Source organism: Tachypleus tridentatus, chromosome 6 (assembly GCF_004210375.1).
Source record: "Tachypleus tridentatus isolate NWPU-2018 chromosome 6, ASM421037v1, whole genome shotgun sequence".
NCBI lineage: Eukaryota > Metazoa > Arthropoda > Merostomata > Xiphosura > Limulidae > Tachypleus > Tachypleus tridentatus.
Genome location: NC_134830.1, coordinates 115,470,371 through 115,495,623, shown reverse-complemented (window position 1 = coordinate 115,495,623; position 25,253 = coordinate 115,470,371). Strand labels below are relative to the sequence as shown.

At 35.0% G+C, this 25,253-nt stretch overlaps 1 protein-coding gene across 3 annotated transcripts in view; it reads right to left on the bottom strand.

Annotated features, from left to right (window-relative positions):
• Nucleotides 1-10,212, bottom strand: part of LOC143253374 (phospholipid scramblase 1-like) — a 29,954-nt gene extending 19,742 nt beyond the window's left edge. The window contains exon 1 of one of the 3 annotated variants that reach the window (XM_076507142.1): nucleotides 9,876-10,212. The gene's annotated coding sequence lies outside the window, so the exon portion shown is untranslated. The remainder of the gene's footprint in view (nucleotides 1-9,875) is intronic. The other 2 variants (XM_076507144.1, XM_076507143.1) reach the window with 2 other exon arrangements.
• Nucleotides 10,213-25,253: the final 15,041 nt, after the last annotated feature.

Below are 25,253 nucleotides of genomic sequence, written 5' to 3'. Positions count from 1 at the left end.
CAGTAACTTTGAGTTGCATTGGATATTTTAACTGATTCTGAAGGAGTTTTAGGCATTGATTTCAAATCTGAAATTAGTTTTTCTCTACAAGCTCTAGTTTGTATGCAATTTGAGGTTAATGAAATTGTACAAATGTGAACTTGCGTAAACCATGTATAAGCATTTTCACGTCCATTTTTTGAACAGCCACGTTGATAAGTTCCCTGACAACCTGGGGGCTGTAAGTGACGAACAAGGAGAACGATTCCACCAAGACCAAAAGGTCATGAAAGAACGCTACCAAGGGCGCTGGGACAAAAGTATGATGGCTGACTACTGCTGGAGCATTAAACAAGATTGTCCAGATGAAGTTACAAACGCAAATTCCTACCTGAATAAAATGCACAAACAAATTGATAAGCTATTCCTATAATTTCCTATTATAACGAAACATTAAAAAATAAATAAAAATGTCAAATTGCATAAAATCTGTAGCTTGCAGACAAAAACCAACTTCAGATTTGAAATCAACACACTCAAATTGACTATAGAAAGGTCTTTTTTTAAATGCAACAAAATGAGTGTTCCCCAGTATAAATTTTTGATTTTGTACAAATTAAGAACTTAAATTACTCATATTAACCTGTCTTTACTCTTTGCTGAGATACCTTTCATGTACTGAATAATACACAGTGACCCCACTTGCCTCTTTCCATTTTTGGAAATGCTTCTTATAAACACATCTCTATAACATGAATAATCAATTGAAACCTCAAAATGTCCCTCCAGTGACTTTCTTGGCCATTTTCAAATATTACAATATTAACTCATTATTTCCATACAAATCTTCAAGCTGGGAAGGTGAGTCTTTCACTCACTCACAATTTCATTTTCTTTTTTAGCTACAAATAGAGCTTAATTAATAAGCTTGATAAATTATAGTGGGATTCTATGGTGTCAATATAGTAATTTATGACTTTTGGTTATTTTAAATCTATATATAAAATGTAAAAAAAATTTGTTTCATACCTTCTTGTGCTAAATTTGTTAAGGCTTAACTATTTACAATAGTAAAAAGGTCATAACTAAAGGAAGTAACTGTTTGTTTTACTTTATTTATTGTTATATATTTTTAAAAAAATATGTTCAAGAACTTATTTATAAATAATAATAAAAATAGTGAACAAATATATATTATGTAAAATAATCAAAATGTGACTATTTCACAAAGTACTAGCCCATTGAAACAACCACGACAGGACACTGTAGAGATTAAAAGTCAGTTTTTATTGGATATGGTAACATTAGTGCATGTATGCTACATCATCATAACTTTTCTATTATAAGCCAATGTCAATATAATTAAAATAATGAATATATGTATAATGCAATGAGATTTGGGCTACTTAGTCTAAACATTTGCTTTCCATGTTATATTTCATAGTTACTCAGAAAAAGGCATAATTTATATTTACTTAATTCTTTATAGTGGTCACAAGATCAGTCAAAATGACTGAACCCCTACAGAAATTTGTTAGTGAAAATATCAGACAAAATAGCTTAAGAAACATCTGATAAGCTATCTGAACATTACAATTACTTCACATGCGAAATATGAAAATTTTTTTGATGGATAAAAATATATTGAATCTTAAAATAAAAATTTCTTTGTATGTTGGATCAGTAACGTGAAGACTGGAAAAAGGTACAAGAGAAACATTGCTTAACAAACCTTAAAACTTAATTTTAAAAAATTTTGATATTTTCCATATGAAAGCCTTGTAATGTTTACTGATGACAGACTAAATTTCATGAACATGCACTTGGTTGGTTGATTTAGTGTTTTATGGCACAAAGCAGCTAAGCTGTCTGTGCCAAACGTCCAGTAAAAAGGTAAAAATAAAAGAAGTGTAGTAAAATTCATAAAAGGAAATGAAGGTAAAACAAAACAGCATTGAAAAACATAAATAGCATAAAACCAATGTTGATATCTAGTCTACAATGTTAAGAGAGAAATCAGAGTAAAAGAAGTTGTTAAAGACTTTGTGGCATAATGGTAATTATCATAACCTGCCAGGAAGACTAACAGGTAAGTAACAAGAACCACTGTCAGTCACCTGAAGTTGGCCTTTCCAGTCCTAGTTCCAGGTTATGTGTCATTACGGCCATTATCAAAAGGTAAAGTAATAAGTTTTAAAAGACATGTAGTAAGATTGTAATAATAACTTGACAAGCATCCAGTAAAAAGGTAAAAGTAAAGTAAATGTAGTAAAATTCATAAAAGGAAATGAAGGTAAAATAAAACAGCACTTAAAACATAAATGGCATAAAACCAATGTTGACATCAAGTCTACAAAGTTAAGAGAGAAACCAGAGTAAAAGAAGTTGTAAAAGACTTTGTGGCATAATGGTAATTATCATAAACTGCCAGGAAGACTAACAGGTAAGTACAGAAACCACCTTCAGTCACCTGAAGCTGGCCTTTCCAGTCCTGGTGTCGAGTTATTTAATATTATGGCCATTTTCTAATTTCAAATCGAACTAGAGAAATTGTGACTCCTAAAATGGAACAACAACAATAAAAAGTTTAATGAAGAAATATAAAACACTTAAACAACATTAAAAAGATTAATGGTCATTAAAAAACTTAAAAACTTTATCAAGGTGAACAATGTCACAGTCACCAATAACACTACTTAATGTTATGGACAAACCTTGGGACAGAACATGGTTAAAATAGTGCCGTCGTTGAGAGTCGTAACGATGGCAAGAAAATAAAATGTGACTTATAGTGATCTGAGTGTTACACAAACTACACATTGGTGCAAAAGAAAACAATGAGTGACCAATGAGTAGTCTAGTCAAAACAACTTCCTCCTTCCGATCCTTACGGAAGCAAGACAGCCAAAGTCCAATATAGGGTTTTATTTGGAAAAGCTTGTTTTCGTATTTTTCACTCCAAGTCGACTGCCAGCTGGCACAGAGCCAAGCCTTGAATACAGGACCATAGTCCACGTATGGAATAGGCACAGTGGTGATAGTGCCAGAGCAGATAGATTTAGCTGCAGTGTCTGCAAGCTCATTCCCTCAAATACCAACATAGCCTAGTATCCAGAAAAACTGGATAGAAGTAGATGGTAATGAGAAAAGGGCCAGTAGGTTTTGAATATCAGTGAGAACAGGATGTGAATCAATGTGAAGCAATTCCAGGACCAGTAGAGAACTTAGCAAGTCAGTATAAATAGTGCAGTTGGAGTGCTGCTTAGTGTAAGTATGATCCAAAGCAAGAGAAATGGCATACAGTTCAGCAGTGAACACAGAAACTGAAATGGGGATTCTGCAAACAAACACTGAACAGCAACAAACCATGGCAGAGCCAACACCAACACCTGTATAAATAGGAATGGAAGGATTGTTTGAAAGATGTTCAGGAAATAAAAGATGGTACTTCCAATCAGGAGTATCTGCTTTTCTCAGATAACTTAAAGAAAGGTCACATTTGGAGACTGTAATAAGCCATGGTGGGATGGGCTGACCAGTGGATTCTGCAATGTTATCCAAGGACAGAACCTATTCATCGAATTGAGCCTGGATGCAAAGGCCAAAAGGAGCAATGGAAGATCGTCTGTTCTGAAAAAGTATGGCTCACCGAGGAAGAAAAAAACAACCCCAGGTGGGATACTGTGGTAAAGAACGAAGTTTTGAAGAATATAGTAAAGACAGTTGCAAACGGCAAAGAAGGTTCATGAGATTCTACGTATAAGGTCTAAACTGGGGAGGTGCAGAAAGCCCCAGTGCAGAGTTGAAGTCCTTGATGATGAATGGGGTCCAGCATCTTTGAGGCTGAGGGTCTGGCAGAGCCATAGACCATTGATTCACAGTCAAGTTTCAATCGAATAATAGCACGATATATCTTTAACATAGAACACCAATCCACTCCCCAACTGGTGAAAGAGAGGACATGGAGGATGTTCAGTACTCTTGTGCATTTGACCAGTAGCTGTCTTAAGTGTGGTATAAAGGTCATCTTACAGTCAAAGATAAGCCCCAAGAACTTGGTCCCAGGGACCACAGGCAGCAAAACTTCACCAATACGGTGTTCAGGACCAGGGTGAATACCCTGTTGGTGGCAAAATTGCATGCAAACGGTTTTAGAGAGAGAAAAATTAAAGCCGTTCGCCGTGGTCCACTTCAGTACATGATCGAGGGCAGTTTGTAGTTGCTGCTCAATATATCTCATGTTTGGCGACTGACATGAGATGTGAAAGTCTTAGATATAGAGCCAGTTTGCAACAGTAAGAGGGAGCTGTTCAGTGATGGCATTAATCTTTATACTGAAAAGCATGATACTCAAAACACAGCCCTGAGCCCCCACGTTCCTGTAGAAAAGAATGGGAATGTGTCGAACCCACACGAACTTAAAATCTCCTGTCCATTAAAATGTTTTTAATAAACATGGGTAAACGGCCATGTAACCCATATATATGGAGGTCTCACAAAATGCCATACCTCCATGTTGTGTCATAAGCCTTCTCAATGTCAAAGAATATTGATACAAGATGTCATTTGAGAAAGGCTTCTTTAATTGATGTTTCAAGTCAAATTAGGTGGTCCATGGTAGAGTGCTGTCATTGGAAACCACACTGGGTGGGCGAAAGGAGGTTGTTTGATTCGAGGAACTAAACAAAACGAGCATTAACCATCCTCTCTAATGTCTTACAGAGACAGCTCATTAAAGCAATTGGACGGTAGTTTGAAGGAATCTCGGGATCTTTCCCAGGCTTAGAGAAAGGTAAGATAACAGCCTGGTGCCAGGCATTAGGAAAAACCTTCTCCTGCCAGATCCAATTAAAAACAACCAGAAAGATAGCAAGAGAAGCAGAAGATAGATGGTGCAGCATGTCACAATGTACATCATCTGGTCCAACAAATGTACTGCCAGACCGATGAAGGGCCATTTTCAGTTCCACCAGTGTAAAGGGATGATTATAGTCAAAGAGACAGTCAGTTTGAAAGGAAAGAGGTGAACGCTCCGCCCAAGTCTTGATGGCCAAGAAAGTGGAGGAACAAGCTGAAGTGCTAGATACCTGGCAAAAGCTTACACCTGGAGTATCAGCAATGCTCCGGACATCAGAGAGTAAGATCGAGACGGGGATAATTGTAGTGCCCACTAATCTTTCAAACCCTGTCCCATATGACCTTGGAACTGGTGGTAGAAGATGCATTAGTTGTGAACTTAATCCAAGATACCTTCTGGCTTTGATGTCTTACCACCTAGCATGTGCACAGGCCTACTGGAAAGCGATGCAGTTTGAAACTGTGGGCTATCTACGGAAAGTATCCCAGGCCCATTTTTGAGCCTTCCATGCCATGTAGCAGGCAGGATTCCACCACGGACGAGGATATAGTGGAAAACGTGTTGAAGTTTTAGGAATACACTGAGCAGCTGCTTGTATAATACAGTCAGTTACTGCTGCCACACAGTTGTCTATTGATGGCTGACAGATGACAGCAGGATCAAGTTCTGCAAGAGCAGTGAAAGTGGACCAGTCTGCCTGATTCAGCTTCCACCAGGGCACGCGGGTAGGGTGGCATCGACCACAGCCAGTCTCTCTAAAAAGTAGAGGGAAATGATCACTGTTTAGTGGATTATTATCAATCCTCCATGAAAAATGGGAGAATAATGAAGGGGAGCAAACCAAGAGATCAATAGCAGTAAATGACTGACTAGGGGCATGAAAATAAGTGGAAGAACCAGTATTGAAAAGAGAAAGGTTGTGATCAGAGAGCATACTCTCTACTAAGCGACCCGTCCTATCAATAACAGCACTTCCCCAGAAGGGATGATGTCCATTAAAATCCCCCAGGATTAGAAAGGGAGACGGCAACTATTCAATGAGAGCATCAAAGTCTGATTGATCATATATCTCTCCAGGTAACAGGTAGAGAGAACAAACAGTGATGGTATGACCCAAGGAAGCGTGGATGGCTACAGCATCCAAGAGTGTGTTGAGTGACAAAGACAGGGTGGGCACATGCTGATCAACCAACAGTGCCACCCCTCCATATACTTGTCCATCACACAGCCTGTCATTTCTGTACAGAGAAAACTGCCAAAAGGTGACAGTATTGGCAGATTTCAGAAATGTTCCTAGAAACAAAATACTTACTGGATGGTAGGAAACAATCAGTGTTTTGATGTCATCCAGATTATAACGTAAACCTCAACAGTTCCATTGTATCAAAGTGGCCATTTTTAATGAGGCACAGGCAAAGTGGCTGGAAAACCCTTCTGTTTATGACCACGTCTTTTTTCTTTACTGTCCTTATATGGGAGGTCTATCGACCTCCATGGATCCTGCCCTGGGTTGATTGGGCAGGTCTTTGTTGTTGAAAGGGGATTCCAGTGACTGAGGACGCGAACGAATGATTGTTTTGCATCTTGGGGTGGGAAAAAAAAAGTGTATCTGAAGAAATGCCTGTACCTGGAACCAAAGAATGTGGATCTTGTGGTTTGTATGGGAGGAACAGATGAGTGTAGAAGTTGATTCATCAACTTTTTTGACCATGGAGATCAAAAGGCTTTTCATTTGTTTTGAGAACGATTCTCTTGGAGGAACAGAGAGATCTGTCTGTACTCTCACTGTAGTTGTGGAACAAAGTGCAGCAGCATATATCCAAGATGAAGTGGTGGACAGCAATTTTCGAGCCTCAGGATAAGTAATGTTATGAGTTATTTTCAAACACTGCACCTCTTTTCCCTCCAACCATTTAGGGCAAGAACAAAAGTAGGAAGGGTGAGAACCATTGCAGTTGATACAATGTGGGTCCATTTCACACTCATAGGCATCGTGGTCCTTGCCACCACAACAAGCACATGTCAGGGAACCACGACATGGCGTCTTTGAGTGACCAAACCCCTGACATTGGAAACATCGGAGAGGGTTTGGAATGTGCGGCTGTACCCTACAATTTAGATAATCTGCCTTGATGGTGGCAGGTGCACATGGTGATGTAAATATCAAAACGAGGATATTTGTTGGCAGTGTTATTCCATCTTTGCGAGTGGAGATGTGCCTCACTGCAGAAACTCCTTGAGCGGAGAAACCAGCGAGAATCTCTGACTCGGGGACGTTCTTCAAATACCTCTCAACAATAACTCCTTATGATGAATTCAAGGTAGCATGAGGGGTAACCTCAATAGGTACATCCCCAATTGCTTTTGAACTCAAGAGGAGTTCACTGTGTTGGGATGTGGATGTTTCAACCAATATGTCTCCAGATCGAAGCTTCTTTACTGACTTTGGAGAGCCAGCAAGTCTCTTCAGACTCTTCTGAATAAAAAAGGGGGACATTTGCCCTAAACGTTTTTCTGCAAGAGAATGTAGGATGAGAAAATGAGGTACAATTGGCGGTACAGACGTTGAATATTGTTGATCAGAGTCTTCAAGACGTAATCGTTTACCTATTGACTGTTTTTTCACTACTTTATTTAAAGTTTTATTAGGAGAATCCATAGGAAAAAAAAGAAAATTTCGGTGCCCACTGACCCCACCCACCATGGAGCCCTACAACGTCAAGCAAGGACACCACAGCAACACCAGGGTTTTGTGAGCACTATACCCAAACACTAGCATCAAATACAATGTCCACAACACCCGTTGAGAACTTCCAACACTGGTACTTGGTTGACTCTAGCCCAAGTGGACCAGCCAAATGACCCAAGGGGGGCCACCCAAAGGCTGCCCATCTACAGGAATTCAAGGCCAAAGTGGTGTGTTAGAGTTAGACCCCTCAACCACCAGGATCCTCTCCTCCCCTTCATGGGTCACCACGCATGGCAAACATGTGGGTGGATGTTAGATTACAGAGGAGGTAACCTGAAAGAACAGAACCTTCCCTGGGAGGTCCCCTCACCACATACAAGAATCCACATCGAGGGGGAACACGCACTTACTAATTTAAAAGTTATAGCATGAAAACTATAACAAGGATAAGTTGGTTACAAGGTCAGCCCATGCTGAAATAATTCTCCATGATTAGTGTAGTGGAGAACAGAAGTACTTGGAAGACAACATTTAAGTGATCTATCTGGACAATAATATGCTTGTTCAGCCTTGACCGATTCCCCTAACAGAAAATATAGGCCTACTGATAAATTAATAATCCCTTGAATTTAAAAATAACAAGAGACTTGTTGATTTGCTGTATTATCATGGTCACTAATTTAAATATTAAACAATAAACAAATAAAACTCAAGTCAGACCTCATGATTTCAATATTAATTAAGTGTTTCTTTAAACTACCTCGCATTTACTGCATCCACAACACCTGAAAGCAACCACATCTAAGACCAACAAACCACCCTGCTAGAAAAATAAAACTGTCTTAACTGAAGATGACTTTATCCAAACAATATTTTTATTCCTTCCCATTATCCTACCCTCTCATTATTAAGTACAAAAACAGAAGAGGCAATGGCACAATAATTTTCCTTAATCTTAAGCACCAGAATCAGATTCCCTCTAACTCTTAATTTTTCTTGAGAAAAAAATTCAAGATATTTTAAACTGTCTTTACAATATGAAAACTTTTCTATCCCAAGAATAACTAGTTCCAGAAGGCATTCTTTGGACATGTTCCAACAATTCAATGATCTTTTCAAAGTAGGAATGGCTCATAGAATAAAATAATATCGTCTTGTATTAAATATTCCTATAAACAACCTAAACTAGTATTTGTCCTGCCATTAGCAGCAATGCATTAATTGGTTGGCTTTATAAATATGTCAACCTGAAAATCATGTTCCCTTTCCTCTATATTCCAATGCATTTATTATAATTTAAGGCTTCCTGATGTTTATTTGAGTAGGGTACTAAGTAATCTAAATTATTTTGTAAAGCAGCAGCAGCATCCTTAAAACCAGCAACACCCAATAAATACCCTTTAATATCATAAACAGATTTAAATGATTTATTGACAATTTTTTCATTTAAATTTCTGATGTAAATAAAATATATTAATGTATGGATAGAAAACTGTGTTGGATGAAAGAAAGCAAGCTATATGATCATGCAATTCTAATAACACTTGTTTTCATTTCACTATTTTGATGTTACTGTGCATTTATTCATTTCTGACAATCTCTAGTTTCTCAAGTCCTAATGTTAATAATGATATTATTACTACTACTATTAACCTATTATATCTACACAAGTGTGTGTGTGTCACACAATTACTAAACTGTTGGTCACACTGACTTCTAAGTGGTACCAAACAAACCCTCTCAGTCGCAGTTTGTTTGGTACCATTTAGAAGACAGTGTGACCAGCAGTTTAGTAGTTGTGTGACACAAACCAACACTTATTCTTATGCAGATATAATAAGTTAGTAGTAGTACAATTTCTCAAAATCTTTTCCTAAACTGTTGGGCTCACCAACTTCTAAATGGTTCAAAGAAATTGTCTAAGCCCTTGAGATTTGCACAAAGATAAAACATTTCACAGAAATACAGTAGGGTACCAATATTTCTCATGAAACAACTTTTACGAAATTCTCCAAAACGAGAAACCCAAATTTTGCATTCATTTATAATTACATCAGAGCATGAAAATAAGTATGCCTAATGGTTAATGAAATTAAACTTGTCTTATAACAGCAAGTAACATTAAGCTGAAAAAATGAAAAATAGTAGTACAAATATTATATTCGCTAGTAATACTTTTACTAAATTTATTTATCTGTTGAACTTCACTTCCGCGTTTTTTGTTAATGTTAATTTATACTGAATTGCCTTCATTAAAGTTCTAGTGTTTAGTTTTGACTTGATCAATATATTACATAGATAATTACTGATTAAATATTCTTACTACTGAACAAGTAACATTATACTTACTAAGCAATCGATGTTTCGCTTGTTTACTCTCACAAAACTTCTACAAGTACGATACTAAACCTAAAAGTAAAAGCTCACTCTGTGGTTTGACTCACTTTGAGAGTGACATTGGTAGTCAAATTTCAAACTCTATACGTACTACTGTAGAAGAAGTACGTAAATTTTCACGTATGCAAGAAATTTGTGATTCACTTACTGCAGTGGCTTTTCTTTCTGAATAGTAAAGTTATTAACTGTGACCGATAAAATTTCTGACTATTCACATCTATCTGCGTCGCATCCTTCCGCATATCATAACACATTTAAACACCAACATCATCACACACACGTCATAATTACTCGTAAGCCAACGCCCGAAATAATAAAAGGCGAAATTACGTTTAAATAAGTAAAAGGAACGCAGAAAGATTATTTACGTTAATATTTAATTTTGATTTATTGAAATAGTATTTTATTTAGTTTGAAATTTATTACTGATTAACTATTAAACTGTAACACAATTTACCTTTAATTTATCAAAAATCAAATTAATTTTGATATAAATTTACTAAACAAAAAGAGTGAAGTTATAACATTTATTGGGTATTGTTTCAAATATAAGGCGATTAATAATTAATAAATGTACATTTTTATTTAATCACAATAAAGAATTTGACAAAGGTATTGATATCTAATTAACAATCTGTTATGTACTAACTTGGGCTACCAAATTTCTTGAGTGAAAAACTGGGACATTTTTCTTCCTTGCGGAGTGACAATATAAAGACTATAAATTGCTTGTTTGTTTGTTAAGCAGAAAGCTGCACAATGGGCTATCTGTGTTCTGCCCATCACGGATATCAAAACCCAGTTTCTAGCTGTGTGAGTCCGCAGATATTTCGCTGTGCCTCTGGGTTAAGGTGGAGGTAGAGATCGAGGACTGGATATATGATCCATTTGCTACTATTTTTTAAAGTTCTTCAAAGCTGAGCAGGTGTCAGAAAAATGGAAGTTGGCTAATTGTCTTACTTCTTTTTTCAAGGAAAAAATTCCCAGTAATTATCGGCTTACTAGTCTTACATCATAGCAGATATTTTGCAAACTCATTTTAAAAAGTTTAAAATGTTCTTTTATTAGTAATCTTTCACCATTCCGTGAAGAGATTAGTGCTTATTTAAATGAGAGTAAGGCATGAATTTGGTGTAGCTGGATATTCAGAAAGCATTTTAGAAATTTCTCATAAGAGACTTGTTTAAAAACTTATCTTTGTTGTTATGGGTGATATATTTGAATCAATGGATAGAAAATTGGCTGAATGGAAGAAATCACAAGTTGTTATAAATGGAATTCCCTCCCGCTAGTACAGCGGTAAGTCTACGGATTTACAACGCTAAACTCAGGGATTCGATTCCCCTCGGTGGCCTCAGCAGATAGTCTGATGTGGCTTTGCTATAAGAAAAACACACACACAGATAAATGGAATTTAGTCATACTGGATTAACGGTATGAGTGATGTACCTCATATGAGTCAGGACTCATAAATTGAGGAATAATCAGTAGAATATTTGAATTGCTGACGACACTAAGATTTTGGGTGTTGCTGACTGTAAGAAAGATGCTACTGATGTACAAAAAGATTAAAGTTATTGGGTGAATAAATGGAAAATGATATTTATAATTACAATAAATGCAAGGTAATGTAACTGGGTTATCAAAATTTGGATTATGGGAATAACCTTAATAGTGTTATGAAAGAAAAAGATCTTGGTGTTGTCATTCAAGATACTTAGGGATTTAAGTTTCATTTTACAGAAATGTTGAATAAAAGAGTAAAATGTTACTATCTCACCGAATAGGTTGTCAAATAAAGTTGGGAAGGGAATTGATAGTGTTGATGTATAGTTTTTCATATTTAATGGTGAGATGGATAAGACTATGAGACACAAAGATAAATTTGGCAGGGCAGGAGCCATCTTCAGCTAAGACAAATTTGTTTTTCAAACAGCGTGGTTTGCTTTCAGGTGTAATACGTGCAGTGGATTTAAGAAATATTAAGGAAATACTTGAAAAATATATTAGTGATAAGGGCTAGCTTTGATTTTGTATTACTCAGTTTAATTTAGTAGATAGGACGGCCCAGATGGACAAATGGGTCCTCCGTTGTCTTTTAATATTAGGTTATCAAGTGATTCTCCAAGTAAAATGTAAAGGAATCGTGTGTAATGTCAAACCTTAAATACCAAATTTACAGTGAGGTGAAGAGGATTTGGGACAGTTTAATTGTTTTACTGTTTCTAACAGGAACAAAAATAAATAAAGCTAAAAAATTAGACGTCTGTTACCCAAGTACTAATTATTCTTAGTTGTTGCTTGGCGAGTAAATTATAATAGGTGAAATTTTATTTAACTTTTTTATCATTGACTAACTAACTTGATTTTGTAAGTTGGAACTGTTACTAAATTTAGCCTTCTTCAACTTGTTTAGAACGAATATTTATCTATTTTTGCCTATATGTTTTGTGTGTAATCATCACGTTTTCGTTAACTAAATGCCTGTCTAAATGTTATAAACATATATTAATTCATTTACTTAGGTTGTAGTCACGTAAGAAAACTAGTGGAAAGTTAAGTAATTTTAGTTCTGTGTTTGTGTCTACTCTTTGGAGTAATTAAAAGGATAGCCCGGTGTCGCCAGGTGGTTAAGGCACTCGACTCGTAATCTGAGGGTCGCGGGTTCAAATCCGCGTCACACTAAACATGCTCGCCCTTCAGCCGTGGGGGGCGTTATAATTTGATGGTCAATGTCACTATTCGTTGGTAAAAGAGTAGCCCAAGAGTTGGCAGTGGGTGGTGATAACTATTTGTCTTACGCTTCTAAATTAGGGACAGCTAACGCAGATAACTGTCGTGTCGCTTTGCACGAAATTTAAAAACATATTATACAATCTCATAACATAGAAAAAGGTTCACAAGATTATTTATTTTGGATCATGAATGAATATGCTATTAGCCAATAAATAAATAAACTGAGGTTCATTTTATTAAATTGTATGCAATTTAAAATATATTTTAACAAATTATAACGTTTAATATATATCCTCCAACTCAAACATTTTTTATATTTTTTATTTACTATATAAACACTAAACTGACTTTCTGGTTTCTCTATATAAGTTATACATTTCTTTAATAATGACTTAATATTAATATTTTTACTGATAAAAAAATTTATTTCATTTAGAATATTGCTATGAAATTATGGTGCTTAATACAAATAGTATAGTGTTAAATTCTATGTTCTTGAGCTCTTGTATGATAAAATGATTCTATTTTTTGAACTACTTTACTGAATCAACTTAATGTTTTGTAAATATATAATTTACGCAGCGGTAGTATATTAAATATTTGAAAATGTAATTTAGTGCGATCATACTATGATAATAATAAAGTACATCTCATAACAGTTTTTGCAACTTTATTAAAACTCGTAATTTTTTTTAGATAAGTAACTTCACAGTAGGTGATATCATATTGTATAGCTGAATCAAACCAAGCTTTGTAAATACTTTGTATTTCATTCCCAGATGAATATTTTTCCAATAGTAAATTCTTAATGCTGATATCTTTAATTACAACATGCTCGCCCTTCAGCATTATAATATGACGGTCAATCTCACTATTCGTTGGTAAAATAATAATAAATACAGTTTGTTTGAAATTACGCACAAAGCTATACAATGGGCTGTTTGTGCTCTTCCCACCACTGGTATCGAAACCCGGTTCCTAGCGTTCTAAATTTCCAGACGTTCCGTTGTGACACCAGGGAGCATAATAACTGTATCTGGTGCACCTTCTATGTTTATATTTCTACGATATACAAGTTGACAGTCTCATAGAAGCGTATTGAATCTAATCAACCTTTACTAATAGTAAAGTAATCAGTTAATAATCATTCAAATAATTTTTTCTCCGCCTTTAGACATTGATATAATAAGAACATTTTTTAAAAATATCTTGGAAAACTTCAATTTTTATTAATATATTAACTAAGTACGTTATTATTGACGTCATTTCTTCGATATTATTTTTAATATTCATTAGTTAATATCAGATACATTGACTTTATAAATATGTAAATTTTATTACATGTTTTATCTATTTGACCTATATTGAATTAGCTACAACAATTTCTACTTATAGGTTCATTTGAAATATTTATGCAAAACTCGTTAAATGAATTTTCACATAACTTGGATTGTTCAGTAAACTTAATGTAATTATTATTCACTGTAACACGTTCAACATTTTCAGCATATTATTAGTGTTTTCTTGTTACTTTATTTATTATGTCCCACTGTTTCTCAGTATTAGTTTTTACTAAGACTAAGTTTTCTCTTGTTTATAATGATTTATTTTAGTGTGTTTTGTAAGCATACTTCGATAATTTATAACATTTGTAAACGCATTCAATTCATTATATGTTAGCTAGTTATTGTTATTTGTTCATTTGTGGTTAAGCACAAAGCTACACAATGAGTTATCTGGGCTGTGCCCACCACGAGTATCGAAACTAAGTTTTTAGCGTTATAAGCCTTCTGTCTTAAAGCTGTGCCAGTGGGAGATTATTTGTTCGTAATTTAATTTTAATAATTATACGCATTTAATTTCTTTGGTGAATGAATTATCATCCACGGTTTTGTCTTCTTTCCCATTCACCCCTTCTCTCTGGTCTGATATGGCCAGCTAATTAGGGTGCTCAACTCGCAATTTGAGGGGTGAGGGTTCGAGCCTCCGTCCAACCAAATATGCTCGATCTTTCATTTGTGGGGGCTTAAAATGCGACGGTTTATTCGCTTGTAGAAGAGAAGTCTAAGAGTTTTGCGCGAAATTAAAAACAAACAAACAAACTTGTTTCTCTGTTTAGTTGTACACATTCTGTAGATTAGGTAATTAGAGTTATAAATTTTATAATAAAATCTCTAAATATATATTGCATATTTATTGGATACTAATTAGATCAGATTGCTTTATTATTGTAACAGTATTTTTGTAATTTATTTTCAATGTTTCATTGTTATGTGACTTGTTATTATTTTTATACGTTTTTAAGTCAATTTTTAGAGCTGTGGTAAAATGATTGGTAATTCTAGTTGTGTAAGTGCTGTTTGTAAGTTATGTATTTTATTTGTTCTTATATAAATACAACCAACACATGCATTTGACTGCTCTTTAACCGTAGTTTGTACATCGCTTAAAGCTACGAGGCAGTTATCTACGCTAGCCGTCGATAATTTCGCAGGTAATCGCTTTACCAACAAATATCGACATTAACTATTACATTATAACGCTCCTGCCGCTGGAAGGGTGAGGATGTTGGATGACAAAGATTCGAACTCGCGATCTTCAGATGATGAGACAAGGGCTTTAATCTGGTGGTCTGCATATAAGTACAAAAACTGAAACCGTCGAATATATCTTTACATTCTTTAACAATATTGTTTTCAGATTAAATATTTATATCTCCTACAATATATGCATTTCTAAAAATTTTTTCACCGCAGAATCTTAGTTGCTTTAATACAAGCTTATATACTATACTGATGACAACTATAATATGCTATAGCATTAAAATTTGTTGTTGTTTTTATAGGTACAACATGTATTTACCACTTTAGCTCTTGTATGTTCAGTGATTACTTCTTGTACGCTTAATTTGTTGCTTAAATATACTATAGTAGCTCTCTCTAAATTAGGTAAATTTAACTCTTCATTTTTGGCCCAAATGTCAGTAATTGCTATTATACGTATTTTAAATTAATTTTAAGCAAAAAATAAAAAAAATATCTAGAATTTAATTAAGGGGAGATTAATCATGTAAATTATTCTTAAACGAATTATTAATTTCAAATCATCTTTTAACATAGCTTTTAAAATATTTGTTGTTTTAAAATCTTGTTCACGTTTAATTATAATTATTTTTTCATTTTCTGATTTTCATACGAACATTTCTCCTTTTAATATAAATGATATTTTTTAAAAATTTAGCTCAAAGCTACACAATGGGCTATTTGTGCTCTGCCCACCACGTGTATCGAAAGCCGTATTTTAGCGTTGTAAGTCCACAGACGTACCACTGAGCCACTGGGGGACTTCTACTAGTATTTGTGGTTATTAAAAAAAACAACAACATTATTTATCACTGGTATAAAATATTCAACCATTATTTATCACTGGTATAAGATATTCATTTATAAATAGTAAAAATTTAAAATTCACAGTTTATTCAGTTTATTCAGTCATTTTAATCAGTTTTTATTCTTTGTTGAAACTATTTTTTTTAGTTGTGTGTTCAAAAACTGTCCGATGGTAGGCCTAATGTTTATTTAATTTACTTTATAAGCGGTTTGAATGTCTTCTTCCTTTACATTCAGGCCCGGCATGGCCAAGCGTGTTAAGGCTTTCGACTCATAATCCGAGGGTGGCGGCCTCGAATTCCAGTCGCGCCAAACATGCTCGCCCTCCCGGCTGTGGGGGCGTTATAATATTACGGTCAATCCCACTATTCGTTGGTAAAAGAGTGGCCCAAGAGTTGGCGGTGGATGGTGATGACTAGCTGCCTTCTCTCTAGTCTTACACTACTAAATTAGGGACGGCTAGCGCAGATAGCCCTCGAGTAGCTTTGCACGAAATTAAAAACAAAAAAACCTTTACATTGATATTAATAGCTTTCGCAACATCCAGAGACTTTGAGTCTACTTTCTTTTTGTAAGTTGCTGTAATTGTTATCTACCTAAACTTGTTTCTACGGTAACGTTTGCTAATTTGCAGAATGCCGTATAATTATGCAAACCCATAACCTCTAACATACAAAGTTCTGTACTATATTGTTGTGTCAATAACAGAATTCTTCAGAGAATTTTGAACTTAACTATCGACTACACGTACACGAATTACTCTTGGTTTATTGACAAGCACCTATCCGTACCGAGTACAAGTTGTTTAGGTACACTTGACATGAGAATATCAAGACTGACTAATAATCATGGTAGCAGGTCGTAGTTATGCTTTATGCAATAGCCACCATATTAATATTTTAATGAGAGTGAGCGTTTGAGTTAATTACACAGTTGAAGTACAAGTGATATTTATTCGAAACTAGTAGCGTTGTCCTGGTTTTCGTAAAAATGAACGCAAAACACCTAATCTTTCTGTTTCCCCGTTCATATTTCAATAGGTAAAAAATAGTTTGTAAACTTATGAAAAATGTCAACCTTAGGTTTGATTTTCGAAATAAACCACGAATCTGGTTTAAATTAGGACTTCCTTATGAACGATATTTTTAATGGAAAGGATAAATAGGCCCTTATGGAGAATATTGATATTATCTTATAAACGTATGAGTACCTGTTCTCGCGAACAGGATAAGCCTAGCTTTATACCCCATCCCTTATCGACCCTTCTTAAAATATTAAAATTTCAAATGGAAATATGTATGTAATGTTATGGTGAACTTATTTTAATGTAAATTTGATATATTTTTATGAACGTGATATCGTATATGACATTAATGTATGAAACATACTACAAATAACATACAATACTGTATTTTATAATGTATATAAAAAAAAAACTTCTTGGTATCGAATCTCCAGGATAAAAAGGGACAATAAAATACATTCACTAACATGACTTTAATCTCACTTTACACGGCTCGGATTATAACTGTGTGCAAGCGACATCTCAATTTGTTTTCTATTGAATATCAGTACACTTGAATTTTAAACAAAGTTAAAAACTCAACACTATTTTAAATAGATTTGTAACTTATTATACGACTGTAATAATATTCAATAGGATAAGATAAAAGCAGTCTAACAATTCGGTCTCATTCGCTGCCTGTAGTCTGAGTGAGTATAACGTCAGAAATCGAATTTTGATACCCACAGGCAGAGCACTGATAACCTGTTGTGTTTTTTCGTGCATAACAACGAATAAACATACATTTGTACTATTTCTAGAACTTTTATATTGTCTGTGAGGGTATTACATATCTTTATCCAGACGTCAATGATTTAAGTTAGCCCTGAGCTAAGTTTTCTCTGAAAACACGGTAAATGCCCGGCATGGCCAGGTGGTTAAGGCATTCGACTCGTAGTCCTAGGGTTGTGGGTTTGACTCCCCGTCACACCAAACATGCTTGCCCTTTTAGCCGTGGGGACGTTATAATGTGACGGTCAATGACACTATTCGTTGGTAAAAGAGTAGCCCATGAGCTGGTAGTGGGTAGTGATAACTAGCTGTCTTCCCTATGAATCACGAATTTCAACGTTGTAAGTCCTTAATCTATCCTCGGGTATAAAAGTTTAAATTTGAACATAGAATATCAGTGTTTTTTTATATTTAAATCCAAAGTTTAGAAAAAAATCCAATAACAGTTATAAGTTGATCGTTGGAATTAGAAATACTTTAAGGATGAAATGGGGAGTTATAGACACTTCACGTTGTTTGTTGTTGATAGGCATTCGAGTACAGGAAGTGCTATATCATTCACTGTGTTATTTTTGTAGTGGGTTCATCGCACACAACGAGAATGATGTGGTTTGTATGTGGCGCAAGACATGTAGATATCGATCTCCTTGTAGAATCGACTCCACTTTATTAATGCTTAGCTGGTAGAGGTGAGGTTTCAATATCCGTTCTAACGGAATCGAGTATTTTCGTGGTCGAATCTCATTGGTAGAACGATGTCCCACGTCACCTGCTGCCCTTAGAATTGTCATACTCCGTCCATTGCGTACCCGCTGGTACAGCAGTAAGTCTAAGGACTTACAACGCTAAAATCAGGGGTTCGATACCCCTCGGTGGACGTAGCAGATAACCTGATGTGGCTTTTCTATAGGAAAACACACACACACACACATATCCGTCCATCGTACGCAACAAGATAACTTAATTTACACGCACTTGTCACTAACTCTAATTATCGGAGCTCAGAAATGTTTTCGACCTTGTTTAAACTGCGCTAGTGTTAAAACAAAGGACACATTGTTCTTCTCTACTTATATTTTATTGGTTATGGCACTTGGCTCGGAATCTGCGGGTCGCGGGTTCGAATCTGCGTCATTAAACATGCTTGTCCTTTCAGCTGTATAATGTGATGGGAAATCCATATCTTTGTTCGTAAAATTTGTCCTTTCTTCAGTGTTTCAGTGCTAAATTAGGGACGACTTGCGCAAATATTCCCCGTGTAGCTTTGCGCAAAATTCCAAAAAAACAGTTGTATTTTATATTGTTTGAAATACATTACGAAACAGTGTGAAAATTTTCGTTAATTCCTCAAGGTAAGATTATTGCGAAGGAAGTGCTAGAAATAAGAAAAAAACAACAACATTAAAGGGAGTGTTATATTATAACGATTACATGAAACACGGAAGACTTGACTTACATTTTTTCGCATTATCCAGTTAAAAAGGACGTATTTAAAAATTTATAAAAGTATAATAATAGTATGTTTTGCCAGGAATAGGTGTCATCTTAGGAAAATGTTTATACTATCTATTGTTCTGTGGTTCGACGACGGTTAGGTTATGGATTTATAACGTAAAAAATCAGGGGTTCGGTGGCTTTGCCATTAAAAATATATATAGACATTCGCCATCTATAAATCACTTCATTCTGGTAATATTTTATTTGATTCAGAGAAAAAAACGTTAGGATATTGTGGTCATTGACACCAAAAGGAGCCAGTAGTAAAATGTGCTTTTGTTTGTTTGTTATTAAGTACAAAACTACACAATGGGCTCTCTGTACTTTGCTCACTACGGTTAAAATATGCATAAGTGAAGTATGTAAATATATTTGTAAATAGTTAATGTGAGCAAATTAAAACAAAATGTTCGATCTTTCATATATTCATAACTATAAAATGTGAACTTTAGCTTTACATTTTTCTTAGTTCTAGCATTAATTTGTCAGGTAAGTTAATCGCAGAAATATCAACATAAAAATATATTTTTAAATGTATTTTTTATTCATTTATTTTTCGTCAATGAGGCGTACGTTATAACTATTTAATACAAGGTTGATTTGCGTGGGTACGTCATTGTTTTCATTTGCTGTAAGCCGTTCAGATTGGCTGGCTGGTTTTATTTAGCACCGCCCAATTTGTTTTATCTTAAGATTCTACATTGCGAGTAAACCTTGTCGGTTACAAATGGACGTTACGAATACTGAAAGAAATATTCATTCTCTGGATTTTTACCGTGGTTACAAAAAAAAGGTGAGTTCAAACTTTATAATACAACAGATTTTGACAAACCAGTAGACACTGTTCAGCCGTTGTAGAGCACAGTGCTAATGAAGCGCTAAATGCCGCACTAACTAAGACTTCTGTCTCCTTGTTTGGTTGCTTGTAATTAAGTACGAAGGTCTGAGCACCAAGGGTATCAAAACCGGGTTTCTAGCGTTGTAAGTCCGCAGACATACCGCTGTGTTACTGGGGAGCAAGACTTATGAATCCTTATTATTACCAAATCGTCTTATACATGTTATGACGTAAAAGAGAAAGTCCTGTTCTTCCTTCACTACACATAAAATCAACAATGATATTTAGTATGTTATTTGAAGGTCGTGGGTTCGAATCCCAGTGACACCAAACATGCTCACCCTTTCATTCGGGGCATTTTAATGTGCGATCAATCCTACTATTCGTTGGTAAAAAGATTAGCCCGAGAGTTAGCGGTGGGTGGTGATGACTATCTGCTCTCCCTCTAGTCTTACACAAATAAATTAGGGACGGCGAGAGCAATTACCCCGCGTGTAGCTATGCGCAAATTTGACAAAAAAATTACTGTATTTTTATATCCTTAATTACAGATACAGTAAGAATTTCAGAAAGAAAATAAAGAATATATAACAGTGTGTAAATCACACTACACCTACAATATTCAACGACAACGAGGCTTTTCGCACAATACCAGAGCTCTCCAGAACAGCCGGAATACAAAAGACAATAGTGGTTAAAACACTATTATATACTATCAGATTTTTTGCAAAGAACTGATACTGTGTGAAATAGATAAAGTTGGTGGAATGTAATTTTTTTCATCACATTTGAAACAAGGTTACAGTTTTTACACAGTGTATTATTAATTATTATTTTCTTCAGTTGGCTTGCTCGCTATTTAGAGTTGTTTGTTTGAAATTAAGCAGGAAGCTACACAATGGGCTATCTCTGTTTGAATTAAGCACAAAGCTAGACAATGTACTATGTGTGCTCTGCCCACCACGGGTATCAAAACCCGATTTTTAGCGTTTAAGTCCGCAGACATGCCGCTGTGCCACTGCTTGAAACGAATTACCCGTTTAAATATTTATATGTGAATCCCTCCTGAAATGAAGTATATCATTTATACAGTTATATTTTTGAGAAAAACGAATCGAACCCCTAATTTTAGCGTTGTAAATCCGTAGATTTACCGCTGTATCAGTGGGAAACTTGTATTTTTGTGTCGAGTAGGGAATATTTTTTCGTGATTTTATATATATTTTAATTTAAGTTTTTAAAAATATTTTTAAACGGTGTTGTTTGTTGTTTTGAATTAAGCACAAAGCTACACAATGGCCTATCTGTGCTCTGTCCACTATGGGTATCGAAACCCGGTTTTTAGCATTGTAAGTCCGCAGACATACCGCTGAGCCACTGGGGGCATTTTTAAACAGATATATTTATATTAGCACATAAAGTTAAACAAAACAAACGCAGAATACGCATAAAGCCAGTCGCAATATACAAAGGTTAGGCGTGAAAGTTATTCGAGCTGCAGTTCATAGGGTTCAAGGTTCGAAACATGATGCTAATGAACACACCCTGCACATTTAGCAGTAGATGCTTTATAAATAGTACAGTCAATCCCGTTATTTGTTGTTCAAAGACCTCGACAAATCGCTTTTGTCGATGAATGCAGCTGTCTGCCTTTCCTTTAGTTGAGTATATGAAAATTAGGGACGACTATGCAAGAGTTAAGGGGGCTCTAGCCTGGTCGTGTCGCTCGAGTATAAAACTCCAATTCTTATTTTGAAAAAGGGATAAACACAATGATAGATACCTTAAAATAAATATTAAAGAGAAATCTTCGGGTAAGTCCTAACGAGGAATCCTAATTGTTAAATCACTTAAAAACAACAAACAAACACTGAATACACTCATCAATGACATTTATATAAAAACGCCTACCTTACCTCTGACGGGATTCTAATTGGTTCGGAAAGTAAAGATCACGAATATGCCAGCTTTCAGTGCAGAATATATTTGTAATATTCAGAAAAATAATAGTGATTAAGTCTCTAGGGTTTTTTTTTGTTTTTTTTTACTAATTACACAGACCTGCGAATTTAAACGTCATTAAAGTTGTTCTGGTTTTAATAATGGATTTTCCGTAATTCACCTATGCAGGTTTCGAATATGATATTCATTTTCTTTTTCTATCACTCAAGAGTTTCCACGAATCGGCAAAACAAAAACTCTTAGATCAAATTACTATTTAGTTTACTACAATGAACTTTTTCTATTATTGTTATGTTTGGGTTCTAGAACGATCGATAAGATTTTCATGTCACGATTGTCCAGACAAATCTATAGCCAGTGGTTCTGAACATTTTAAGCATACTAAAATGTAACCCGATTTCAATGAAAATGATTCACTTGTGTAAAAATACATATAACGTTTTGTGAAAAACCAGTACGTGATGGAGAAAATGGACATCATTTTTGTATGCAACGAACGGAAATTACCGTAGAACATGTGAAGAATTCAAGACAATAAAACCATCGCAGTCCAATATAATCGGTATGAGTTTTAACTATTATAACTGATGGATCTTATTATACTCTGATACAGAAACTCGAGTTCAGTAGATTTATCAAAAAAAATTTGAGCGAAGCTATTACCAACATGAAACTGGGTTATGTTTAACACAAACTTTTTGAGACATTTCTGAAAGAAATATTAATAGTTATTGAACCTATATACGTTCTCTCTTTTTTTCTTAAGTTAGCAATACGAATGTTGCGGGTGTTACTGAATATCTGACAGCACAAAAGGTATGGAGTTATTATCAATTATTATAACTGAAAAGCTTTAGAACTGTTGGTGACAAAAATATATTTAAATATTTACCGAATAAAATGTCTCTTGGTATAAAAATATAGTTGTTGAGTTGGTGTTAACAACTCACACAATTTCTGAGCCATCATCGCTGTAATCAGGTTCCGAGTTATTGGTCACCACGTGGTAAAATATATTGTTAAATTTTTAGTTATTATATACACAAATCTTGAATTACATTTCTCGAAAACAATTTAGTTGTGACCGACACAAAGGGTGGTTGAGCTGATTTCATACAAACAGTTAAGTTATAGTTGACACAGGTGTTAATTTATAACTTGCATATGTACTCGATGAGTTATATTTGACACAGACAGGTGTTAAGTTGTAACTTACATATGCACTTGATGAATTATACTTGATACAAACAATCAAGTATAAATAGTCCTTCAGTTATTCGTGACACGGTTTTCGAACCAAGATCGACGAAACAACTCTTAAAATACCATTTTTGAACTACCACCAACTCAATTAGCTTGAATTATGACAGACACAAAACAACCCTTGAATAATCGATGGCACAAATAATCCTTCAGTTATTGTGGTGTCAGTGTTTGCATTGTCCCTATTAGAATTTATAACAGTAAACAGTAAAGTTTTCATTTTAAAATATAGATTTTTATATTTAAAAATGTTTCCTGGTGGCTCAGCGGTACGTTTACAAACGATACAGCATTGAAATCCGGGGTTTGATTCTCAGTGGTGGACAGAATGCTGATAGATGAATGTGTATCCTTTCGCTGAGAAAAAAAAATCTTTAAGATTAAAGATAACATTATGTAAGAACTGTATGTCACAAAAATCAAATGTATTATGTACCTGTATTCAGAATATTTAGAACATATAAATTATTTCCATTTTCATAAATAGTTAAGCCTGATTTTTCATTATTAGATAAAACATGAGTTTTAGAGTAAAGAGTAACAACTGTCATGACTTCCATTATTCCAAAATTAATAGTTGTTCTATTTTTTATTTTAAAAATCCTGTTTTTGTATTTCATTGTAATTCACTTTTAGTATAGCCCGAAAGCGCGTGGCCTGGTATGGCCTAATGGCAGTCTGAGGATTGCCTAGTCAAATCCCTGTCACAAACGCAAACGCAAACTAATGTGGCAGGGGTTTAGTTTAGAGAGAGAGAAATCTGGAGAATTCTCTCTCCAACTGGGGTGATCAGGAACGTTGTGGTTCCTCTTCGTCCTCTATCGTCACAGAACATGCTCGCCCTTTTAGCCTTGGGGGCGTTATAATGTGATGGTCAATCGCACTTTTCGTTGGTAAAAGAGTAGTCCAAGAGCTGACAGTCGGTGGTTTTGACTAACTGCCTACTCTATAGCCTATCACTGCTGAATTAGGGGGAGCTAATGCAGATAGCACTCGTGTAGCAATGCGTGAAATTCAAAATAAAAGTGAATGCGCGCCATTACAGGGATTAATAATTTATTTAAAAATTATAACAAAGATTTTAAGAATTGATTATAACTGTTAGGCATCTCTTAATTTATCTGAACTCAAATTTACCTGTTCACAAAATGGAAAAGTGTCATTTTGCATTACAATATAAATACATTGAACATCCCTGTAGGGCCCGGCATGGCCAGGTGGTTAAGGCAGTGGACTCGTAATCCGGGGGGCGCGGATTCGACTCCCTGTCATACCAAACATGCTCATCTTTTCAGCCGTGGGGGCGTGAAAATGTGCCGGTCAATGCCACTATTCGTTGGTAAAAGAGTAGCCCAAGAGTTGGCGGTGGACAATGATGACTAGTTACCCTCCCTCTAGTTTTACACTGCAAAATTAGGGATGTCTAGCGCAGATAGCCCTCGTGTAGCTTTGAGCGAAATTCAAAACAAAACCTTATTAACAACTGAAAATGCTTAGATATCATTGAATAATTCAGATTAACCTTACCTTTGTTCTTACTTAAGTATATAAATATTTCTGTTTAATCATTTTTAGTTTTCTTTGAAAATATATAAAGAAAACGAAAATCACAATATCGGTGGTTTTTTTATCTCTTCTTTACTGCTTTGTTTTCGGTAGATTCAGGGACACTTACTGAACTTGACAAGGTTCGTTAACAAGATATTTTAGCTTCTTTGATCTGCAGTGAACAGAATGGAGATTGTCCAATGAATAACTTCGCGCTAGAAAACAACTCTAACGCCTGTTTTTTGTGTTTTTTTTTGACTGACGAGTTTTATCTCTAAATATTTAAGAAGTAGCCATATTTG